This window comes from Bactrocera neohumeralis, chromosome 5, assembly GCF_024586455.1.
Source record: "Bactrocera neohumeralis isolate Rockhampton chromosome 5, APGP_CSIRO_Bneo_wtdbg2-racon-allhic-juicebox.fasta_v2, whole genome shotgun sequence".
Classification (NCBI taxonomy): Eukaryota; Metazoa; Arthropoda; class Insecta; order Diptera; family Tephritidae; genus Bactrocera; species Bactrocera neohumeralis.
The window spans coordinates 52122339-52148751 of NC_065922.1; the positions used below are offsets into that span (position 1 = coordinate 52122339).

At 33.9% G+C, this 26413-nt stretch overlaps 2 protein-coding genes across 3 annotated transcripts in view; one reads left to right on the plus strand and one right to left on the minus strand.

Moving 5' to 3' along the window:
- LOC126758005 (MICAL-like protein 1) overlaps positions 1-26413 on the minus strand; it is a 157168-nt gene that overhangs the window by 93970 nt on the left and 36785 nt on the right. The gene's annotated exons all lie outside the window — the stretch shown is intronic.
- LOC126758019 (uncharacterized) overlaps positions 1-26413 on the plus strand; it is a 179904-nt gene that overhangs the window by 82701 nt on the left and 70790 nt on the right. Inside the window, exon 2 of the mRNA XM_050471999.1 lies at positions 3981-3999. The gene's annotated coding sequence lies outside the window, so the exon portion shown is untranslated. The remainder of the gene's footprint in view (positions 1-3980; positions 4000-26413) is intronic.

The following is a 26413-nucleotide window of genomic DNA, read 5'->3' on the forward strand; positions in this document are numbered from 1 at the left end:
AGCGGCCAGTACGGGTGGTATATTACCCGCTATCTTGAACAGAACGGTGCAGATCTACTGTCTCACCGCGTTGTAATATACATATGGTATAATAACTGCGTCTAGCGTCCATGCCAAGTAGGTGGTAGAAGGACAATGCTACATTCATACCAAAATCGGAAAAGGAAAACTACGCTTTGTCAAAATCGTATAGACTGATCAATCTAACCTCTTTCCTACTAAAAAGTATGGAAAGTATCCGCGACGGTCTCACAAAGGACAAATCCCAATCCAACTGTTTCAAATTTGGGCAATAAGCGTACATCGAAGTGAAATCGATTGATAACGCCCTACATGCGGTAGTTGGGACAATTGAAAGTTCCTTAAACGAGAATTCACCCTATAAGATCACTTGTGACCCCCGCAAGGAATCATCTTATCTTCCTTGCTTTGAATCACAATGATCAATGAATTGCTACTTTCACATGACAGAGAGAACTTTAACAGCGTCTATTACGCAAACGACCTCTCTGTGCTTTGTTCAGGGAGGAATCTTAATCGAAGTCATCCCCGATATCTGATGAATACATATGATACACTGTTTACTGGCTGCGGGCTCATCAAATTGGACCATTGGAGCCAGTCTCGGTGTCACCACGCATATGTTATCATAATCGACCTTGTTAAGAAACTGGAACTAAATTTACAATGCGTCCGAGGCAATTATACACAAATTTTTCTTTCCCCAGTAGAGGAGAATGGACAAATGGTTCTGTGATCGACAGTTCTAACGGCGAGATTTACATATTTAACGACGGGTACAAAGGATGAAATAGGAACAGGAGGCTTCTTCTGTAATCCACACGCAGAATTTAATTTCAAACTAAACGATTACAAATCAGTATTTCCGGCACTAAATTTTTGATACAACAGAAGGTGCCAAGTGGACTCCTGCTTTTACCAGGAAGTCCATAACCTTATAGTGAACTGCGGAAACAAAGGCTACCGGTGCACCAATACAAAGCCGCACTGCGTTAGGTTATGCAAGCAGGCAATGACTAAACTCTCAGTTCGTTCAACTCGGCTAATATCATCTGGGTTTCCAGTCCTATACATAGGCATAAAATGAAGCTGCGGGCGGGGGTAGCTGCGGTCACATTTCTCATAAGCTGCCTCCAATCATTCAGCTCCCAGCTCCTTCAAGGATTGTTTGTAGCAGTGGACCCTAGAAGAACAACTCAGGTCTTGAAGAAAAACTCAGTTACTTCGGAGTGATGTTGATGGCGGATAGACAAACAAGTTTTCACTTCAAACTTAAACTTAGTAAAAATGCGAGGATTATCACGAGGTACCTACCCTGAAGATACCACAATTTTTTTCTGAAAAAATTTAATATTTACGGGTTACAGACGGTCTTCGACGGCGCTAAAAAACAGTCCTTTGAAAACTGCTGTTTCGAGAAAAACGCGATGAAAGATGACCTTATGAAGCTAATCTTAGAGTTTCGAAATATGAAAAAAAATATATATTCTTCAATTTCACAAAATTTGTGCTCCCTAACATTTTTTCACTCTCGAATTCGAAGGAGTTTTATTGACTAAGTTATGGGAGAAAAAATAATAATCCTATAAATTTGCATAAATTTTCCTTAGCGATCATCGCAGCGTATGTTTAAGAAACCTCTAACCTCAAACAATAATAACTCTGCTAAAAATAACATAATATGCAAATTAAAAAGGTGTTAATATTCATATAAATATGTATGTAAATCTTATAAATCTCCAATGTAAACACAAGCACACAAGCACACGAGCTATGCATGACTTCATTGTGCAGGTTAATACACGTGAGCGCTCGCCTACTTGAGGTTGGAGATAATGAGATTAGCAAAGCAAAAACAAGTAATAACAACAAATAAAAGCTGTCTGGGAAGATGTGCGCCGTTTGAGGTCAAAATGAAATGTAAAACGTTTGCACTTACGAATATGATGATTATGGGAATTTGCTACTTTAAATGCCATGTTATTTATGCATGCAATTTATAATTATTATTTTTCAATATCCCCCCATACTTTGTTGCAAACCAAGCGCTGTTGTTGCTTTATTGTTTTTGTAAGCATAAATTTGCGGTAACGACTTTTCCATACGCACGGTGGCCTGCCCAGCAATAACCTTGGCCAAAGGCGTTATGTTTCACAGTCAGACTGTATGTACCTATGTAATTCTGTTGTTGTTATTGTTGTGTTGCCACAAGTATGCCATGGCGAACATGAAGTGCAAACTACATACAGTCAAGTGCAGACTCAAAAAGGCACACAAGCACACATTTACACGCCCAAATGCGAGCCTGCCGCCGTTTGTCAGCCACAAATAATTTGACATTGATTGCAATAATGACATTCAAATATTGTAATAACATATGTACATACATATATATGTATGCATTTGTGCGGTTAATACAATTACTGTTTGCCAACAAAAGGATTGCAGTTTTGTGCGCTCAATGTCAATGCCAATGGAGATGAAAACGTGACTGAAAGCAGCTTATGGATAGCAAAGCTCATATCCCGCTGGCAGCACTTTCTTTTTTGTTTTTGGAAATGATTTTGAAATAGTTTGGGCTAAAGCAGCTGCTTATTTCTTTAGCGTATTAGCCATTTCAAAACAAATTGAGTTAGTGAAAGTAATTTTGAGGCACTGTTATAGAAACTTTTGGCAACCTTTCTAATTAGTTTTCAAGTAGCTAGTGGTTAACTAGTTCTAACGAAACCAATTGCAGCTCAAACTATACTCAAAATAGAAAATTATACAATGTATTTTTGAACAAATGTTAAACGGTTGTTCGTTGTATTGTCCAGAACTCAAAGATCAAAGAGACCGCCTCATACTAACAAAACTCCTAGTGTCGGCCGCAAATTTATTTAGGCTGCTAATATTAAGTCCAGTCAATTCGCAAGGTACGTAGAAAGTATGGCCACCGAGTGCATCAAACTTAGTTTGGCCAAAGCTGGACAGCAAAAAAAAAGTGTCCTGTGTTTCCACCCCATCTTCCTCATTGCAACTTCGAGATTTCGAGCTTCAATTTCAGGCATCAAATAGTCGGTTATTAGGGCGCGATAAAGGTCCTCATTGACGGTTACGTTCTCTCCGGTTTCATTTTTGAAGAAATATGGACCCATGATTCCACCGGGACACAAACTACACCAAACCGTTGTTTTTTCTGGATGAAATGTCATCTCTTCAATCTCTTCAGGTTGCATTTTGTCCCAAATATAGCAATTTTGCATGTTTCATATAGATTGAGTCAGAAATGGTCCTCATCGCAAAAAAATTTTACTCGAAACGTCGAATCTTCGTGGATCTCTATAAGAGCCCAAAGAGCGAATCAATGTAGCTTGGGAAGGTCGAGCGACGTCAGTTCTTGCGCAAGCTGTATTTTGTACGCTTTCAAATTAATATTTCGACGTAAAATGGGCATAGCGAATGATGGCAAATCGAATCTGCAGGATCTACACTCTCAGCTACATATGCTATATTTTCTTCACTGCATGCTGGACGAGGTCTATTCAGTCAATTATTATCCAATAATGAATGCTGGATCTGAAGTTGGATGATGGTGTTGCGAATAGTACGCTTATGTTGATCATGAGTTGAGCGAAGCGCGCGAATTTTCGTTATAAAGTTGAACGATTTATAAACGTTGCTCAGGCGCAAGTCTTTCCATGATGAAATGCTCAACAAGACTGAACCAAAGTCACATGACAGCTTGACACGACTCATGCGTGATCTGTCAAATAAGGCTATTGAAAAAAGTACTTCAACTTGGATCAGTCGTTATATTTCTAGGCAAAATTTTAAATTTTTATTATTCTATTATTATTAAGTATTTAGTATAATTTTTATACTTTATATTTTTTACTTTTATATTTTTATACTTTATAATCAAGAAATTAAGTAAAAATTTAATCTAATTTCCAAATTATTTTTTTTGCCTTTTTCAGTACAAACATTACAAGTCCGGTAAGAAAATCAAAACTTATGTATATCTTTTTTACACTTTATAACTTTATATCATTTTTGGTAAATTTTATACTTCTTTTTAAGAAAGCCAAAAAAGCAAAGAAAATCCATTTATTTTATATTTTTCGGAACAAATGACATTATTCAAGAAAAATTAAGTCGAAACAACTTACATGCCTACATATAGTATGTATGTATATTCTTGCAACTATTGACAAGCAGCACAGTTACGTATTAGAATTTAAAAACAAAAAAGTAAGTGATACTGATTAGAGAAAGTTCTCTCTCTCCTTAAGGGGTCAGTAGGGTAATCTGGCCTGTTTTTTGACATTTTTTTTCATAGAAATTTTTATTCTACAATAGAATTTTTTTCACATATCATGAGGTATATCGTGGAGTGTATAAACAAATTTTTTCGGAATTTTTGATGTCGTCTGTCGGAGAAACGGCTGGGTGAATGAGATGCGTTTTTTCACTGGCGGACACGATTTCTCAGGTTTGGATCATCTGAAACTCAAAAACCTAATTTATTCTTGAAAAGTACGTGAATGGTTATCGTCCCTACTAGAATCATGAAAAAATGTTGATAAATAAACCGTAATTAACGTTTTGTTTTAATTATTCCCCATGTTTTTTATACCCTGAACAGGGTATATTAAGTTTGTCACGAAAACTCTTCTCTTCAAGAAGCTGCTCATTTGTCGGAACGGCCGATATCGGACCACTATAACATATAGCTGCCATATAAACTGAACGATCGGAATCAAGTTCTTGTATGGAAAACTTTCACATTTGATAATGTATCTTCACCAAATTTGGTATAGATTATTTTCCATAGAAACAATGAAATCTCCGAAGAAATGGGTCAGATCGGTCAACTATAGCATATAGCTACCATACAAACTGAACGATCGGAATCAAGTTCTTGTATGGAAAACTTTCACATTTGATAATGTATCTTCACCAAATTTGGTATAGATTATTTTCTAAGGCAATAATGTAATCTCCGAAGAAATTGTTCAGAACGGATTACTATAGCATATAGCTTCCGTACAAACTGAACACATAGTTACTAAAAGGAATGCACCTGTGAAAGGTATATTTTTTCTTGTTTTTACATACATTTTGTCACAACATTGTCAATAAATTATAAAAATTATAGGGACGATAGCCAGGCGTTTTGTGAACATTTAAAAAAAAGCAAATCGGTTGAGTAGTTCGACCGGAATCATGTCCGCCAATTTAAAAAAGTGTGTTTTGAGAAAAACGCGTTTAAAGTTTGAGGTACTGAAAACGCCTACAAAGATGGACATAAACGTTGAAAAAAACGTCGAGCGGTATTATTATTTTTGGGCCTTTTTCGAAACCTTCCAATGGTAAAGTGAACAGAAAATGCAAACAAAAAAAATGTTGAAAAAAAGATTACCCTACTGACCCTTTAAAATAAAAAATACAAAAAAATAGCCAAGAGAAAATTAAAGAGAAAACAGTGAGCTAGTGTTGGATTACTAATACATACCGAGTTCGCCACTTTTACTTGTTCGTTATTTTTACACACAGATTTACTTATTTGATTATATAAATTAAAAGAGTCTAACAGCAAAATGTTAAAATTAGTTAAACTAATATTTGTGCTAGTGAAAACGTGCCAACAACAATAACAACAGCAACAACATACGCAAGTAATATGGGCAAATGCTGAAGTATGCAGAAGGCAAATAGTTTTGTTACGCGGAAAAATAAACGAATTACTCGGCTGCAGACGACTTTAAGACGCTAGGGTTTTTATATGGAGGTCTTTTCTAATACTTTTTTACCTCCTAAAGTCTCGCGTGACACACATAGGTGCACTGAGTGTGGCTAGCTCCGTAGAAAATGATTGATCTCGCCTGAAGACTATTTGCCTTTTAAGTAAATTCTGTATACATACAAACATACATATATTTAAGTATACTTATAGAGATATGCCTACATAAGTATTTTAGCAGCTTAGGCACGTACATACATATATGGCTGGATTACTCGCTCGTTCACTCACATATATGGATATATATGTAAGTATGAGTGTCTTTTTGTTTCTTCAAAAAAAAAACAGTTAATAAACTTTGTTGAAGACATAACTTCCGGGTGGGTGCGGAAATGTATGAACATTTTTTTATTTTTGGAAATGATTTGGCCTGCATAGATATTATTGTAAAATTTCTTTTTAATAATTTGTTTATTTTTAAAACCAGGTGGCAACGTCACGAAGTAATGTATTTTTAGTTATTTTTGTTATTGCGTAACTTTTTTTCCATAGACACCACAAACTATTAATTAATTTTTTTAATTTCAAAATTTATAATTAGGTGGCAACGTTTTTAAATTATATTTTTGTGAAAAGTAACTCTTTACTAACTCTCAATACATATTTACATACATATATACATATTTTTAGTGACAACCCTATCCTAAACTCACAGCTTTATTTGTGTAAAAAGATTTAAGAAAGATTATTTAGTATTTAAATTTAGCTGGCAATAGTCACAATGTATTTGGCAATAATTAATTTCTTTAAAAATCTCATTTCATACATAATTGTATTTTATTTTTGTAATTTCCGAATAAATACCTAAAAAGTTTAACAAAAATGGCAACCCTAAAAAAATGAACTAAAAGTTTTGAAAAAAAATTTTGATTTTTGCAGCCATATAGGTACATACATATGTATGTACAATTCAGTGCACATTGGATAATTTTTTATTTAACAAAAAAATTTGGGACATGTGGCAACTCTCTAAAATAATATTTGCGTTAAACAGTTTATCAAAATACTCCATTTTTTTATAATTTTTTGGATTGATAATTATTTTTCCTTTAACAACAATTTTTAGTTCATGTGGCAACTCTAAAAAATAGTATTCGCGTAAAAGAGTTTGTTAGAATACTCCACCTAATTTTATATATTCTTATGATTGTTAGCTATTTTTCCTTTAACAAAAAATTTGGAACATGTGGCAACTCTAATAAATAATTTTTGCGTAAAATGTGGCAAAATACTACGTTTAATTTTATGAATCTTTACAATTTACATTATACATACAATTTTTTTTTAAATCTTATAAGATATATAATAAGAGTGGCAACACTACTTTTAGTTAAAATCATACTCAAATTTTAAATACATTCTAGTTGACATATGTATGTACATACATACATACTTTCACGTTTACGAGCAATGTACAACTGTATACAGCTATAAAACCATTAACTATCTGTAGTTACTAATTAGCACCGTTAAAATCCACCGCTATGCCAATAAATCGCTCCGGCATCTAAATTATTAATATTAATCGACTTGGTTTGTTGAAAAAAGCTAAAATTTGCCAATAATATGCTTGCATGCGTTGAATAATCTTAACAAAACTGGTAAAACTCTCAATAATAGCGAAATAATTAATTAAAAAATCCTTCAAGCACATGAGTGTGCAGAAAAATTGCGGCCACTTGGTCAACTGGTTTTGAAAGTTGCATGCAGCAAAATGTGCAATCCAAATACAAAAACAAAAACAACTGAAAAGTTAGCAACACGCAATTCTACGCACAATTTAGCACAGCGCCGATGGAATGAGTCTTACACGCTTCACTTCGTTTTTAATGCTCGTAAACGCCATAATTGGTGGCTTAAGAAACGAAATGTGGAGAAAAACTAACGGTTAATAAATTTTTTCAATATTTTGGCATTTCAAAAATAGTAATAATAAAAAAACGAAAATAATGTATGCAAATAAATTTCTTTAATTTAAGGTAATAGAGTTGCCATCTATCGAGATAATATAGCTTAAAACTTTTCATAATATTTTAGAAAGACATTATTGCATTATAGTAGATATAATATCTTTATAAAACAATGTTTTTTTTTTTTAATTTAAAGTAACAGAGTTGCCATATATTAAAAAAATAACTGAAAATTTAAAAATTTTACATAATATTTTAGACATTTTTTTATATATACTATAATCTTATAAAACAATATTTTATTAAATTCAAAGTAATAGAGTTGCCACCTATTGATGAAAGTTGAACTGAAAATGGTGCAAAATTTCCAGTCATTTGGAAAATAATCAGCGCTGGCCGCTGACTTCGAACCTAATAAATAGAGATTTTTGGTTTAAGATACGAAAACTAGAGAAAAACTAACGGTTAATTTTTTCAAATTGATTGATTTCGAATTGTTGACAATGTAGAATTTAAACAGTGGTAATATTACGCAAATATTATATGTAAATATCCAAATAAATTTTTTTAATTCAAAGTATTTTTTGACAGAGTTGCCACATTTACAAAAATTTTAAATGAAAATATTAAAAATTGTTTAAGATTAATATTTAAAAAATATTCAAAGCAGTCTCACATACTAACTTCATAATTACTTGAACTTTGTGGATTTTACAAACCACAAACAAACTAACGGTAAATAAGTTTTTGGCGTTTTCTTAATTACCCAGTGTTAACATACAAACGAAAATTACATACGTGTACATATGTACATATATGTATAGCTACTCAGTCTAAAATTTTCTTAATTTAAAGATGCTGAATAGAGTTGCCACCTGTCATAAAAATATAACTGAAAATAAATACATTAAATTATAAAAACTTTAAGGAAACCATATGAAAGCCTTAAATAAATTTTGTTTCGAACAGAGTTGCCACCTGACGAAAAAATAAAAAATATAAATTATTCCTTTGCAATTATATAGCGAATTATGTAAATAATATAGCTTTATGCTTATGCATAAAATAAAAATTTTCTTATATATGAATAAGTTCTTAGATAGAGTTGCCACCTGTTATAAAAAATAAACATTAAAATATTATAAAAACTTCAAGAAAGCCATCTGAATGTTTTAAATAGTTTTTTTTCGAACGTTGTTGCCACCTGATGAAAAAATTAAACATATAAATTATTTTTTTACAATTATACAGCAAACTATAAACTATCATAGCAACAATTTGCTCACTAAACCTTCCATAATCACACACACATATCTACATGGACGTAAGCACTTACATATGTATGTATAATATAAGTATGTTCATTTAACAACAAAATTACAGCGAAGACCTTCAATTGAAGAAAACTTGTATTACTGCAGCGTGCAGACATACATACATATATGCGTGTGTACAAATGAGTATACGCATGCATCATGACTCACCGGGCATACAAAGAGCTGCACATTCAGACACATGTTGTACTTGCAGCACTTAGGCTTTGCCAACAAATATGTGTGGTTATCGAACATTATTCTATGGAACCTCTATTTTGCGGTTTTCCAACCCACCTACATACATACATACACATCAAGAAATCACATATGTATATACGAGTACATCACAGTACTCTCCCAGCCTAACTGCAAGTTTGTAGAGCAACCAGTTAGCTGAAACCGACTTCTTGCAACGCTATAGTGGGATGTCAATAAAACTTTACGCAGCCACACAAAGAAAGCCCGGCCATACAGTTGCGCCTGTGGTTGCGATCAGCAGACGAAATTCAGCAGACCAGAGCGTTGCAAACCAAGTTCAAATTCATCAATTGCAATCAATTGTTGCACGGAGTGAAGGCACACAATGTGCCACAGTGTAGACACAATGCCGCGCCGAGTGGAAAATGGGTTGCCAAATACATACACACACGCACTCGAATGTGCATTGTTGTAGTTATTGTATGCAGGCTTATTAGTACACATATTTTTACAAAAGTTGCGAGGCAAAAGCAAAATAATGGCATTGTGCGTCGCAGCTGTCTGGGTCTGCTTTCTTGTGGCATTTAACAAACCAATTCTTTTGTGCGGCGTTTAATTTGCTGTGCCATGCCTTTTAGCAAATCTGAACAATATAACTTTCTTTGCGAGTTACTTGAGTGTTGTATTGCATAGCGTATTCTCTATAAAAAAATTACTTGGCTCTTTTGTGTATCAGTTTGAAGTAAGTTGCAAAGACAATTTCTAGAAATTGTCTATTTGTTTGCGCTATTTCACAAGATGTGAGTCATTCAGTAGAAAACATAGTAAAATTAAATCATCAAGAAATTAAGTAAAAGCCCTTAAAAGTATGCCTTAGAACACAATTATTTTTTCGCAAAAAAAATGAAAGATTGTGCTCGCTAGCTAATATAACCTTCAGTCCATGCTTTCAATTACTCAAATTTATATTAGACTCTTCTTTAAGTCTCAAGTTTAACATTCTTATTGGTGCTGCAAATTTTACAATAAAATATCACAATTTTGTGCAATCGAAAACTCTACTGATGGATTATTAATTGCAAAAGTCGCTAACAGTTGCCGCAAAATCAGTGTTTTGCAGAGAAATTTCATATATATTAGGCTGTAACGTACACAGAGAGCAGGTTATGAACTTAGGCTAACATGAATAAATTAGTGAGATAATCCACGAAATTAAGTTTTGTATTGAACTTAGTATAACTCTTAGTATAAGTGGAGCAATGACCAAGTGTTTTTCGTAAAGAATTTCAAGGCCGTTTTAATTCGATTTGAATAAAAGTGTTAAATTGCAATTTATAAATTTTTTTTTTGATATCGATTAATTTTCATAATTTCGAATTATCTTTTATTGATGCTTAGACAGTAGTTTCATAATTTATCAAATGGAACCTTAAATTAGGTTTCCACCAAATCGCTGGCAATCGAAGTATATCGATCTGCTTAATTTGATATCGATTACTTTTTTAGTTTATCGATTCTTAAATTTCAGTTCCTTAAATGAGTTGAGCTTGATTTGTGCCGATATTTCTGATTTTAATTTTAATTATTCATTCCTTGCTATTCGATGAAATGTGTTATATTGCAATTTATCGATATTTTTTATTTTGATATCGAATAATTTTTATAATTGCAAAGCGTTATTGATGCTTAAATAATATTTTCGTAATTTAATAAATGGAAGCTTAAATTAAGTTTCCACCACATCTCTAGTAATCGAAAAATATCGATTTGCTTAATTTGATATCGATTACTTTTTTAGTTTATCGATTCCTAAAATTAATTTCCTTAAATAAGCTGAAATCGATAGGTATACATATGTTTCTGATTTAAATATCGATTATTTGTTTTGCTACCTTAACCTTAAAATAATAATTTTTTTTATTCCGTGTTAGAATGGTATGAAGTTGCTTATAATATCAACTTAGGTATTTATAAAGAATTGATGAGCTGTAGAGAATAAGTCTCCCTTGCCATAAAATCTATGTATCTCATAAAGAATGTGAGCACCTTTTATTTTCATCGACTTTCGATTACTTTCGTAATCAAATTTAATGATTTAATGAAATTTTATAAAATTTGTTGAAAATAACACTCCGACCATCAGTTTGGGAAATATGAGCGTATTTATAAGAATTAAGCGCTGTCTACGCCAATAAAGAACAAGTTGAAGGTTTGTAAGAAACTCTGAAGTGTAAATTGTTCCTTAAAAATCACTTTTGTTTTCGCGAATCAGCATTTTGTAAAAAATTAAATTTTTCTCTTGTACTTTTATCATTATCGGTTTTCATATAGAGTAATAAGATTTTTTTTGATTTTTGAAGTTTTCTTCTTCCTCATCCCTAGTCAACCTTTTTCGAAAATGTTCCGGCTCTGATTGAGGGGTCTCAAAATTTTCCAAAATGTTTCACCGACTATTAAAGTACTTTACTGTATATGGTATATCATCCCTTAACTTGTCTATCTCCAAGCTTGGAGAGTGGGAATCGAACAAACAACGGCATATACCATATACACGCACTCGTTCCTCATATTCTGAGATATCTTTTTGATATTTTACATGCGTGCTTTTTTTCAAGAGCCGCTCAGTTGTCGGAACAGCTGAATATAAACTGAACGATTTGAATAAAGTGCTTGTATGGAAAGCTTTTTCATTTGATTAGATATATTCATGAAATTTTCCACGGATTGTTGCCTGAAATGGTTTACATCGGATCACTACAGCATATAGCTGCCATACAAACTGAAGCTCAAGTGCTTGTATTGAAATTTTTTTTATATGTTTCACAAGAGTTTATGCAAAGAAGCAGAAGAATTTAAAGCTTTCTCGGATTTTTTTCCGTAATTGGAGCAAGTGAGTTCGGGCATACAATTAGCCAACCGATTATATTTTTTGAAAAATATAGTTAGCTTCATACACATAGTATGTATGAACCTATGTGTGTATATTTTATAATATTCATACAAATATATTCACCTCAAAAACAATAAATTTCCATATGTACGTGCGCCTCATTTAATCGTGTGCTCTAAAAACCCAATAAAACTTCACTAACTTCTCGTATTCCCTGCGGCAACTTGCATATTCGTCGATTTAGCAAAAGAACCGAACGAATTTGCAATTTGCAACTGAGTGGCTCTAAATCTAAGATTTCAAAATGAGGCGGATGATAAGAAAATGGCAGTAAAGACAAACAGAGCATATGTGTGCATAGTCATAGCTATGACTGCATGAATATGAGTATGTGTATGTGTGCGGATGTGTTCTTTTTTGGTGGCAACCGGTAGCAATTAGACCTGTATGAATGCTTGAATGAATATATGTGCGAATGTATGTATATAAACGTGGGCAAGTGCTTATGTATGCCGATCATATCGACTGAAGCTTGGCGTGTCCAATGCACACACATATACATACATACATACATGCACTAATACATACTTACGTATATGCTCAGCTGAGTAAGCGCGTTTGTTCGGGAGAAAGTGTACATAATTAGACTTGACCAAGATATTGTAACAAGCGAAAAGTAAAAACAACAGCAACAACGAAATAATAAAACAAATCGGCAACAACTTAGGAGCAACAAAATTGCACACATACATACATATACATATGTGTATATTGATATATTTATCGCTTTATATGTGCAATATGTGCTTAAATCTACGCCTTGAACTCGTATCCAATATTTATATACATACATATGTATGTATGTCCGTCCGACTGTCTTCGTGTTCAAATAGAATTGCGCATATATGCTCGCAATTTGTTGTTGCTCCCCCCATGTGTACTGCAAGAGGGCGGCATCTGGCGTTGTTTGAGATCAATGATCGTTGTTGGATAAATGAGCGCGTGCTTGTAAATTAGAGACGCCGCCGCCACAAGCTGCTTTTGCCACACACTTGTTCGCACTATGCGCGTCGCAATGCCACACCGGCACCCCGCCCCCTGCCGGCACCAACACCTGTGCGCCGCTGTTGGCTGAGCTTGTAACTACAGTTCGGTCGGTTCACGGCGGAAATGATTATAGTTGTTAGGTTGGAAAAATAGATGTACAACAACAAGAACAACAACATGGCAAACTCTCGCTGACTGCCAAACAAATAGTGGAGAGACCACATACCCACATACAAACTTATTAATAAAAAAATAAAAGTTAAACATACAAAAAGCAACAAAAAATGTGAAAATTTAATAGAAAGACGCCCGTTTGGGGGCTACAACGGCGGAGCAACACATGAAATGGCAAGTTGGAAATTGATTTCAGCGCGGAAAGCCAAGAGCATGCATGGCTGTGTATGTAAAGGGTGGCTCATGTAGTGTTTTAAGACTTTATTGTGCTGTTAGTAACAAGTGGAAATCTCAATTATTAATATTTTCAAGTATAAAAAGGTAGAGAGTAGGAACTTCATTAAAACTTCTGAAGCCTTGGCATCTTTGAGCGATTTCGCTGAAACAGTGATTGAAAATACAATTTCGAATAACGGAGAGGCAAAATAAACGAACATTTAGACTTGGAAGAACTCTGGTTTCGACAAGATCACTATACTTGCCAGACATTCCAGGCCATAGCATTTTAAAATCAAAGTAAAGCAAATATTTAAGTCGAAATACCCGAACGAGGCATCGAAAATTGGACTCAACGAATGGACCATCTGAGACGTAGCCACGGCCAACATTTGAAACAGATAATCTTCAAAAAGCAAATGCCAAAAAACGTTCTTTCGAATGATAATAAACATTCCCTATTCAATTTGAAGATTCTGTATTTTCTCTTTCAAAAAATAGGGAAACCTTGAAATGGATCACCCTTTATGCATATGTATATTGTCTCAAGCGTGTGCTGTGGTTGGCCTCTTGGATGGATGGGCTATTTTGTACGTTTAACGCCATTGAAAAATACTTGCAGCAAATTGCAAAAGCAAACTAAAAGACTAGCGACTAGCGAAATGAGTAGGAAACTCTTTGGCGGCGAAATGCGCAAATATTCACACTTGACCAAATGCAGTGCGATAGCATCTGGTTGGCCGTAAAACTTGCGCCTGACCATTTGTGTTGTTGCAAATTTGCCTGCTAACGCGAGATAAGTAAGTGTGTTTCTCAGTATGTACTTTAGGGTGAGTCAATTTTCAAAGAATAAGCATAATAAATATATATAAAAAATTATGAATATAACATAAACAAGATTGAATCAGCCAGGAATTCTTTTTTTATCATTTCAGTATGCACGCGCAGTTATGACCAGTCTGGGTCAAATTTGATCAGCTGGCATAGCTGTATAAAATTCACATTTCAATCCCATTTTGAGAGTGGTGAAATGAACGTACAATATAAGTAATAAAGAGTAATACAGATAGTTAAAAAATGTCTGAAATGTGGCAACAGTGTAATTATTAATCTAGTTCGGTATCGAGCTTGTCTAACGATAAGAGAACTCTGCTGAAAATTCTATTGGTAGTGATGGCTGGAAACAACAAATAACCAAAAGTCCTAGTTTAGAGGACAAATAAAAAAAACTTCAGCTTTGAAAAGGAACTACGAAAGAACTTAGGCAACATTTGGATAAAATTTGTACTGACTAAGGTTTTTTCTATGAAGTTTTTGGTGTAAGAAACTCGTAAGAAAATTTTATTCTAACTCTTAATAGACTTTACGAACCGCTTTGGTGATGTGTCGTTAATACGAATATTGCATAGGACTAATTTTTGCTTTGTTTTAGTAATCGGAGCTTGCAAGACGATTTGGAAAAATTTATCGAATTTATTTTTGGGAAGAAAATAGTGCCTTTAAATGTTCCTCAATAAATCCAAACTCAACTAAAATTTGTAGAACTCGCCCGTGTAGATGATTTTAAAAAATAGATTAAAAAAATAAAATCAATCCTCGGTAAAATATCGTTTATCGCTACATATGTATGTCATTAATGTTCCGAGATTCACTTTCAAGAGTATTTAGGCAAGTAGAATACATATATTGGAATAAAAAATACCTTTGCTGCTATTGTGGACATTAATTAATTAAAATTTTAGTGGAAATTAAATAAAATAAAATAAATATAATGCAATAAAATAAAGTGAAATAAACTCAAATAAAAAAAACTAAACAATATACAAGAAATTAAATAAAACAAGAAAAAACGTTAACTTCGGCTGCTCCGAAGCTAATATACCCTTCACAGATCACATTGGTGCCTTAGAAAATAATCTATACCAAATTTGGCGAAGATACATTGTCAAATGTGAAAGTTTTCCATACAAGAACTTGATTCCGATCGTTCAGTTTGTATGGTAGCTATATGCTATAGTTGACCGATCTGACCCATTTCTTCGGAGATTTCATTGTTTCTATGGAAAATAATCTATACCAAATTTGGTGAAGATACATTGTCAAATGTGAAAGTTTTCCATACAAGAACTTGATTCCGATCGTTCAGTTTAAATGGCAGCTATATGTTATAGTGGTCCGATATCGGCCGTTCCGACAAATGAGCAGCTTATTGAAGAGAAAATGACGTTTGCAAAATTTCAAAACGATATCTTAAAAACTGAGGGACTAGTTCGTATATATACAGACAGACGGACAGACGGACAGACGGACATGGATAAATCGACTCAGCTCAACATACTGATCATTTATATATATACTTTATAGGGTCTCCGACGCTTCCTTCTGGGTGTTACAAACTTCGTGACAAACTTAATATACCCTGTTCAGGGTATAAAAATATAATATAATAAAAAAAAATAAAGTAAAATAAAATAAAAAAGTAAAATTTAAAAAATAATTAAATTAATTAAAAATTACAATTAATTAAATTAAGTGAAATAAAATAAAATGAAATAAAGCGAAATTAAATAAACTAAAATCAATAAAAAAAAACACAAAAAATATATAATAAATTAAAAAAATAAATAAATTAAATTAATTTAAAAAAAAAAAAATATTTTTCCAATAGAACTAATTTTTAAGAAATTAATATTTAAATCATTTATGCCACAAAATAATATTTCTCTATATACAAATTCGCAAATATATAAAAAAAAATTAATTCCAAAAAAATATCCACCTTAATGTATGTATGTAAGTACACCAGCTCCGCTCATGAAATTGCATACACCGACTGCTGGCGATAAATTTCGTGATTAATTAAGTGAGAAATTAATTAAAGTTGAGATTTTTATAGACACTAATTTTTATGTTGTCTTCTGCAAAACAACGAGAGAAAAAGCAGTGTATTTTATGCAGTTGACCTTCAAAAACAGCGCGCGCACTAAAAACGCTGTAGAAAATATACAAACCGAAATTTGCAAAACGAAGTGGAGAATTGAAAAAGCACATGCGATGAAAAGATCGTTTCGCCAAAAATGACTCACTACAGACTTGGTCTCAACAATCAACTCTTTCATGCTTTGCAGTCTTTTATTTGGCGTTGACTTGACTGCCAATTGCTAGGCTGCGCCACAATAGCTGGAGTCAAAAGAAAATGGAACAAAAACAAAAAGCAAGACTGCACTAACTCTCTACCGACTTGTCAGCGGTAATGACAGCTTTCAACTGGCTGGCGCTGGCGCAGGCGCGGAGGCCGACGCTGGCGGTGTGGAAAAGCGCGAAAAAAACTGAATTTCGTATGCAAGTCAATGTCAGTCATTTGTCTCTCGCACTTCAGCGACAAGCAAAATTAGCATAAATACGTGCATAGCTTCTGCAAACATGGCTAACATGCGGTACATATGTACATATGTACATACATACATATATGCATGCTATATTTACATGTGAGTACCACACATACACACATATGTATGCAAATAAGTATAATCCAAAGGCTAATGCGGAAAGTTCAACAACAGCGGTTTACATACATACTCATTCATACATATACATACATACATGTATATGTATGTATATATATAAATACACATACATTATGTATACATATATGCTTTTACCAAAATTCATGTTTATCTTTTATATATGCGCTGTGCTGCTAAGTGGAGAAAGTAAAGAAATGCAAAAAGTAATAAAAAAGAAATGACAATGCCTGCATTCAGGAAATGTAAATTTCACATAACTAAATTTCATGCTGCACTTAAGCTAATCAAATTTATTTGAAACCAAAATACTGATTATTCCATTTGCCTCTTCCGATAATCATAAGCGTGTGTGTATGTAAATTTATGTGCTGCCAAACTGAGATTTATGCTTTGACTTGCTTTTTTTCTATTTTCTTCAATTCAACGAGGGTCGCCTCGACGGCTGGTAGCAAAGTGAACTGAACCCGTGACTAAGCCCCAGCGGTACTTGCGTTCAAATATAACATCTAAGAAATACGGTTTTGTAGGAAGAATTTTATTTTGGAATAAGCAAACTACGATTTTTGATTAAGCCTAGGCTCAATTTCGTAAGATATATTGCCAAGAAAAACAACTTTTCCATACAAAAACTTGATACTGATCTTTCTTTTTGTATAATATAGTACTCGGATCCAGAAAATTTCTTCAGATAATGTAATTATATCTTAAAAAATAAGCCATGCTAATTTTCGTGAAGATATCTTGTCAAATAAAGGAGTTTTTCATACAAGAACTTGATTTTGATCGTTCTTTTTATATGGTAACTATATCAAGTAGTACTCGGATCCGGAAAATTTCTTCAGATATTGTAATTCTTTCTTGGAAAAGTAATCCATACCAAATCTTGTGAAGATACATATCTTGTCAAATAAAAGAGTTTTTAGTAGAAGACCTTGATTTTGATGGATCAGTTAATATGACAGCTATATAATATAGTACTCGGATCCGGAAAATTTCTTCAGATATTGTAATTCTTTCTTGGAAAAGTAATCCATACCAAATCTTGTGAAGGTATCTTGTCAAATAAAAGAGATTTTAGTAGAAGAACTTGATATTGATGGATCAGTTAATATGACAGCTATATAATATAGTACTCGGATCCGGAAAATTTCTTCAGATATTGTAATTCTTTTTTGGAAAAGTAATCCATACCAAATCTTGTGAAGATATTTTGACAAATAAGCAAGTTTTTCATACGAGAACTTGAGTTTGATCAAACTGATCGATCACATGACAGCTTCTTAGGGAGAAAAAAAGATGTGTAAAATTTCAAAGCAATATCTTAGAAACTGAGGGAATAGTTCGCGTATATACAGGTGGTCAGACAGGCGGACATGGCTTAACTCGTCAGGCTTATCACTTATAAACCTGTATCGTAAGGGTCTCCAACGTGGGAAACCTTATTCAGGGTATATTTATTTGTAGTGGGCTACAAATTATACTACATTTAAGGCTTAGCATAAAGCAAACCCCAAAGACCGACTCAGAATAAGTATAAATTGGAAATGCGCTTCTGGGTCACCTAAATCTTGCTCCGATTCGGTATTAACATTTTACATAACACTGACATTTAAGTGGTTAATGTGTATTGAAAACAATATGCTTGTTAAAAGATCCTTTCGCCATGAAAATAAGAAATTTTATTTATAAGACTTTATTTTAAAGGTTAGGAAAAGTCACTTTGCCCGCTCTAGCAAAATCTTTAATGGAACCCAAGCTCATGATCTGAAACCCTTGTTGATAAAGTCAATACTTTAATAGGGTTTACAAACTCGAAAAAAGTCTCATAAATGGTAGACCTTTTTCAAAGCACATTAAAAGTTTTAGCTCCCTCCATCGGTAGGAAACAGAAGGCAGATATTAGGAGATCCATCGAAAAGATCAAACAATATTTGAAGGGATAGGGACACTTCTGTTGTAGTGGTAGAAAATATTCCATACGTAATTTGGTGGCATTGACTGAGAAGTGTAAAAGTATATAACTTATAGATATACATATGTATAGTCAAATAGATCAACAGATCTCTTACGATCGATCTTGCGCCAAAAGGCTTTTGCGACAGCGCACGTACCGATGGTGACCCAGCGCTAGCTTCCGCGAAGCACAGCTATCTAGTAGTAGAGCACAAGAGGATACGAGAGCACCGACCCGCTCCCATTCTACCGATATCGGTTCTAGGGTCCTTTCCTTGCGTTTTCGCTGTGGCCTGCCACTCATACCAGTCTTATCACAAAGACACTCGATGCTACTGATTGCTAGGTTAGGCACTTTTCGCTCTGCTATCTGAGTGGATGGTCACTTGGCTTAGTAAACAACTAAAAACATATTGCTTTTCACACAGAATACACTTTTGTACCTTTCTTCTTTATATAAATTTATAGAAATTAATTTTCCCCAACCAAGCACGAAGGCATATTACAAACTCGTAAATTTCATACTTAACCCTCGTAATCGAACTTGTGAGTTAAGTTATTGTAATGAACTATCCAGGTGGTTTACTCTCATTGTAAATTCGTTGTGATTTCAAAGCAGCAGCCTTCAGCAGTTCATTGCAATTAATTGTATTGGACTTGCAACAATGTTGCAAGATAGCCAACCCACAGTTTAGTTGGGCAAACAGAGTTGGTACTTGCTGAAGAACAAAAGCAAAATACAGCAAAAACAAAGCGGACAATGCTCCTTTGCACCATACTCGTTGCATCCACAGGCCATGCTACAAACTGACACTTGTTGGCAACAATGTTGCAAGGCATTGCACCTTGTACACTCACCAGACACCTTGTGCACCAATCCAAGCAAAGATTGTTAATATCAATTGATAACTGCGACCTGCGCAGTGAGCTGAGGAAAAAAGCAAAATAAGGCGAAAATAAGTGGGAGCGATTGGAGATGCTTGATTGGCGGCCACAATTAATTGAAGGGCACACCAATCGCGCAGATTGCTGTAAGAACTTAAGGGCATAACCTTCAAAGTACCAGACTGAGAGCGAGTTGCCCGCACAGCAAATTGCAATTATGTGATTAGTTATGTAAAGCTCTAAAAAGTTGATACAAATTTGCAGACTGTATTACTTTTGTTTGTTTTTTTGGGTTATGTAACCTCTAAAACTCTCACACACACATATATGGAGGTATGAAGTCAAAATTTCGCTTGAACTTGAACCAAATCATAAATTTGAAGAGAGCAATGCCTACGACTAAACTGAATTTTATAACCTCAACAGTTCCCGGTATTAATATACGGTTTATAGTTTGTATAAGGAAAAGTCTAGATAAGTTTCTTGAGATATTAATATGGTAACTTTTCGAACAAAGCAAAAAAAAAAATATACAATATGGGTATCAAAATAAAGATATTCAAAAAGTCTTCAATTTATACATATTTTATTATAGAGTTGCCACCTATCGGGAAATGTAAATCGGAAAATATAATAATACATATATATACATCGTACAGTGGGTTGAAAGAGTGTTTCAGTTATTATTGGGAAAGTATTAAATTAAGACTTATATTTAAATAGTGTTGCCACTTGTTGCAAATAAAAAATTTTAAATATTACAACATATTTGCTGTTAGGTACGGTTTTTATGAAGATATTTTGGAAAGCATTTTAAATATTTTCATTTAATGCATATAGTAAATATTTAAGAGTGGAGTTGCCACTTATGGAAAATTTAAAATAAAAATATAAAATAATAAAAAGTATATGTGCTAATATAATTTGCTTTAAATACACAATTTAAGAAACAAATTTTTTTGGGGTTGCCACCTTTCGGAAATTTTAAAATAATTTTTTTAAAAACAGAATTTGTAATTTACATTACGAATATGCAAATAGAGTTGCCATATATTAAAAGTTTAAAATTTTTTTTTAAATTTGAATGGGGTTGCCACCTTTCGATATTTTAAAATTAAAAAAATAATTTGATTAAAACATAATTTGTAATATACGAGTCTCCAAATAGAGTTGCCACATATCGAAAAATTTTAACAAATTTTTACAAAATATGGTTTTGTATACGCATTGGTAACTAAATTATTATTATTATAAACTTTTCTTTCTATGCGATTTTGGCCTCTTTTTCCTATTGGGTCATCTAATTTTGTATACAATATTTTAAAGGACGTGTTGATGATCAGAGTTTATACATATCTAAATTAACACCGTTTGTCTCAACTAAGATCGGTGTAACATCAGCGTTTTCAATTGCTTACATATGTATGTATGTATATACAAAGCATGTACAATATATAACGGAATACTTTCAAATCAAATCAAAGTTCATGAATACCTAATGGCGTTATAAAATTAATCTTTATGGCAAATAAAAAATAAAAACACAACAAAGTAGACATGGGAACCACTGACTTACAATAAAGTTATAAAAATATTACGCTACACAGCAGCTGCTAAGCTGGATTTGGTTAATTAGCTGCAGCGAATTCACATTTTTTATGCAGAATGTTCACAAAACGCACAAAAAGTAAAAATTTACATAATTTTTGAAAACCTTAATATTTTATGATTATATATGCAGCCAATCAGAGCAAGTATAAATGTTATAATGCGATTTGGCGCGAAGAAGAGCTGACCGAGCAGAGTACCGCTTACGAAATACGATGCGAATTTCAAAAAAAAAAAAACTATAAAAAAGCAAAAAATATTAATTAGGGCAATATTTTTAATTTTCTGTTTTTTTTTGTTTCGGATTAGATAACTTTTCGATACTATGATATTATTAATAAAGATACCGTTAGTCTAAAATTTCATAGCATAATAAATTAGTCGTAAAACTGAACACATAGCAATAGTGTTAACAATATACATCGATATAATGGGTGATCCAAGTAGAGGTACCTTCTTCAATTAGCCTTTTTTTGACAGATCACTCGTGAGTCGTGTCTTGAAGAGATTCAAGAGTTGTCATTTTATCCAGAAACATCAACAGTTTGGTGTGGTTTGTGGGCCGGTGGAATAATCGGTTCTTATTTCTTCGAAAATGATACCGGTAAAAACGTAAACGTCAATGGCGACCGTTATCGAGCCCTTATAATCGACTATTTGATGACTGAATGATTGAAACTCGTCATCTCGGCGACATATGGTTTCAACATGATGGCGCGACTACCCACGCATCGCATCAATCAAAGGATTTATTGAGAGAACACTGCGGTAATCAGATAATTTCACGTTTTGGGTCGACTTATTGGCCACTAAGATCGTGTAATATCACACTGTTAGATCTTCTTCCTGTGGGGATACTGTAGGTAAAGTTTAAAGCTTTTGCGGACAATCCCGTGTTGATTCAGGCCTTGGAAACCCGTGTTACCAACCGAAATGCTCGAATGTGTCAGACAGATGAATCATCTGAGAAGTAGCCGCGGCCTACATTTGAAAGAGATAATCTTCAAAAAATAAATGCCAACGAATGTTCTTTCGGATGATAATAAACATTCCACATTAAATTTGAAGTTACTGTGTTTATCAGTAGGGAACCTTGAAATGGATCACGTTTTACAAATATTATCCTGTTAGCGAATGACGAAAGAACCCACAACTTTTTCGCGCTGTTTTTCATTATTGGTATTTTTGAGAGATTTTGCTGCCATGGTCTGAAAATTTTCAAATACTATAAATAGTTGTAGTCGCCTCGTTTTTAAACAACCTCACTTAACCCGTGTTGGAGTTTTTGCCCTACAAAATGTTTGTTATATTAGCGAATGTTCTTTAGCCACTGACTTATTAGTGAACTCGGTTGTTTATACCATGAACAACGAAGTTTGTAACACCCAGAAGGAAGCATCGCAGACCTTATAATGCATATAAATATATAAATGGTCAGTACGTCGAGCCGAGTCGTCTGCCCGTCTGTAAATACGCGAACTAGTCCCTTAGTTTTTGAGATATCGATCTGAAATTTTGCAAACGTCTCTTTCTCACCAAAAAGCGGTTCATTTGTAGGCACCGCCGATATCGGATCAGTATAGCATATATCTGTCATACAAACTGAACAAACGGAATTAAGTTCTTGTATGGAAAACTTTTTTATTTGACGATATATCTTATCGAAATTTGGCTGGAGTTATTGTCTAAGGCAGTGGTGGAATTTAATAAGAAATTGTTCAGATCGGATCAGTATAGCATACCTATAGCTGCCATACAAACTATTGGATCAATTGTAATTAAGAGCTTAACGAATTTTGCATCAGTGTTAGAAACACTCTTAGCCACTAGTTTGCGAAAGTCAAGCGGGTGTTAAGTGCAAAATCTCCAGAAACGCTGCATGCTGTAAGCGACACCACTCGCATTTCATATAAATAAACAAGCAAGCCGCTATTTTTTAAGTAAATGTATATTAATATATACAGTTGTACATATGTATGTACATACACACACTTTCAAAATGTAATTTAATTTCTATTTTAATAAAAAGATAATTGAGCAGATTATTTTTATACGACACTTAACACGTTGAGTGCGTTTTAATTGAAATTTCTAACGAAATACGACAAAAGCTGAGATAACAACAACACACATACATATATACCACACATATACAAATATGGTATGTTATATACGCATGCGTATGTGTGCATGAGAAAGTGTGACACAGAAAACGCTGGCAATGACAACAGTCGTGCCACGATTATGAAGATGACAACGGCGACGCTTTATGTATGTATGTACATATGTGTGTGTGTGTTAGCCGTGAGCGGCTTGGCTTACAAACGCGCGCTTGTCATTTCCAGCTGACAAACAATCAGCTGACTGTGCGTAGTTGTGTTGGTAAAATTATTATTGTTGTTGTTACATTAAATTTGTTTGTTTACGCTACTTTCACTCGTGCTGTTGTTGTTTATTGTTCGTTTCCTATATCCGATTTTCATTTTGATGTACTCAACTCTTTATATCCGATTACGGCCTTTGTTTTGATTTCCAATTTTATATGCGAGACATATGTATGTACATATGTACAGCTGTATATGATATTGTGATGTTGTTAGCAAGCTTTTATAATTCGGGCACGACAACAATAATTTGTTACAAAAAGCTTACACATGTATAATACATATGTACACATATGGCAGACATATGTATATACACTTATAAGCACGAATTGATGAATGCAATTTTAAACGAGCGGCCACGCCTGCGCAGTGTCATAAATTAGTATATATTTATATTATATCTGTTAGTAATATATGATGTATGTATGTATATATGGATGTGGATAATGTTTGTTTGATTGAAAGTGAAATTTATGAGCAATTTTGTGCCATAAATTGAAACGAAATTTGAATCTAAAATTAAAAAAAAAAAATTCAGTTAAGTTAAAACTTTTATATCAGAAATAATTGGCATCCATATTAAAACCGCAGAATTACAACAAAAAAATTATGGAAAAAGAAAAACATATTTTTTCAGCTTTACCAACTATATCTATGGATTTTTCTTATTTTGTGTAGATCAAGCAAAAATGTGTCTACCAGAACTTCCAGGACTGTCCCAAAAATTATGTCTCAACGGGTTCCTCATTAGCTAATTAAGAACATTTTAGTCAATTAACAGTCGAGTTCTAATCATTTAATATTTTTTTGGCAATATCTTTATGAAAATCTCTCCATGCAACACTGTGATGTTTCAGAGAAAATATGGTGGCAGAACTTAATGTTAAGCATTTAAAAACAAAAATCAAAAATCTTATTTATAACGCGATCGGAAACCATTATAGGGCAACACCAGCTCGTGTCACAGGAAAATACCATTTAAGGGGTTATATCCACTTCTGAAATTTAAAAAATCGGTTTACATATATGAGTACAGTACATACAGGCTTTGTCCGGAAAGTAATAGGACTGAGTCAATTTAAAAAATTTATTGAACCAATCGTTACAGTTATTCAAAAACTTTCAAAATGGGCTCCTTCTGCGACGATGTAGCGCTGCCATCGCGGTTTCCAAACATTGAAGGCGTCACGGAAGGCATTCTCTGGAATAGCCTTGAGAGCAGAAGTGTATGCTGCTTGGATCCCCTCTGTGTCTCAAAATGCTTGCCTTCCATCGGCCTTTTCAGGCAAGGAAACAAAAATATCCGATGGAACCACATCTGGGCTGTAGGGCGGCTGCGGAAGCGTGGCATGCCGGCCTTGGTTAGATAGCTGTTTACAAGAAAGGCGGTGTGAGCCGGGACGTTGTCGTGGTGTAACTTTCAATAGACTGCGATGTCTTGTCGGAGCCGATTGACCCTTCATTTGAGTCGCTTGAGGACTTTCACGTAAAACTTGGCGCCAACGGTTTGGCCAGGAGGAACAAATTCATGGTGGACGATGCCTTTGTTGTCAAAAAAGACAATGAGCATCGTTTTCACTTTGGATTTGCTCATTTTTCCCTTTTTTGGGCGATGAGACGCCGGCGAGTGCCTCACGGAAGATTGCTTCTTTGTCTCGGGATCATACTCAAAGATCAGTAATTCGTCACCTGCGATTAGGTTATTCATAAATCGGGCTTCACTTTCAAACATGTTCAAATTTTTTTGCCACACTTCCACTCGCCGCAATTCCTGGACATCTGCTCTAACGGACGCTGCATTTTCGGCTTGCAGCACTCACTGCAACACGTCACGCGAAAATGTTTGTCCTGACTCTCCAGGTGCTCGGAGACAACTGACTAGCCGCTCGTTCGTTAGCTAGGAATGCCCTCAACCGAATCCAGTCGGTACGCGCACGATTCGAAGTACAGTCGCGGCAGAAGAAAGTCAGTCCTATTACTTACCGGAGAATATTCTTCCGATTTATACTTTCGGAGATAGGAGCTTACACACTATGAATTTCTCCTACAATTCGGTTTTCGAAAGATCAGAAAATTGATTCTGTGGAAACATACGAGGCCTTAAGGGAGTGCTTGGAGACAGTTTGGAGTCTATTTATCAGGATTTTATGGAAATATAGAGCTCAACAAGTTTTTTAGGTTTTTTTACGAGATTAAAAAATATTTGCATAGCTATATAATCTAACGGTATAAGCATTCCTCTATATAATAAGTATAGCTTGTAATAACTTTGTTCGGTTAGTTTATTGCTCACCGATTGTCACAAGCTTTTTGTATTCGGACATAAAAACTTTTCGAATACTACAAGTTTTTCTCACATGCATACCTCTATTAATTGCTATGCTCTGCTAAGCGCGGCTTAAATTTTAAAACGACGAGCTGGTAAAACGGTTTAGTGTCATTTGCATATATAACTGCATTTACAACGCTTTAATGCGAGAAAGCGAAGCGTTTTTTTTA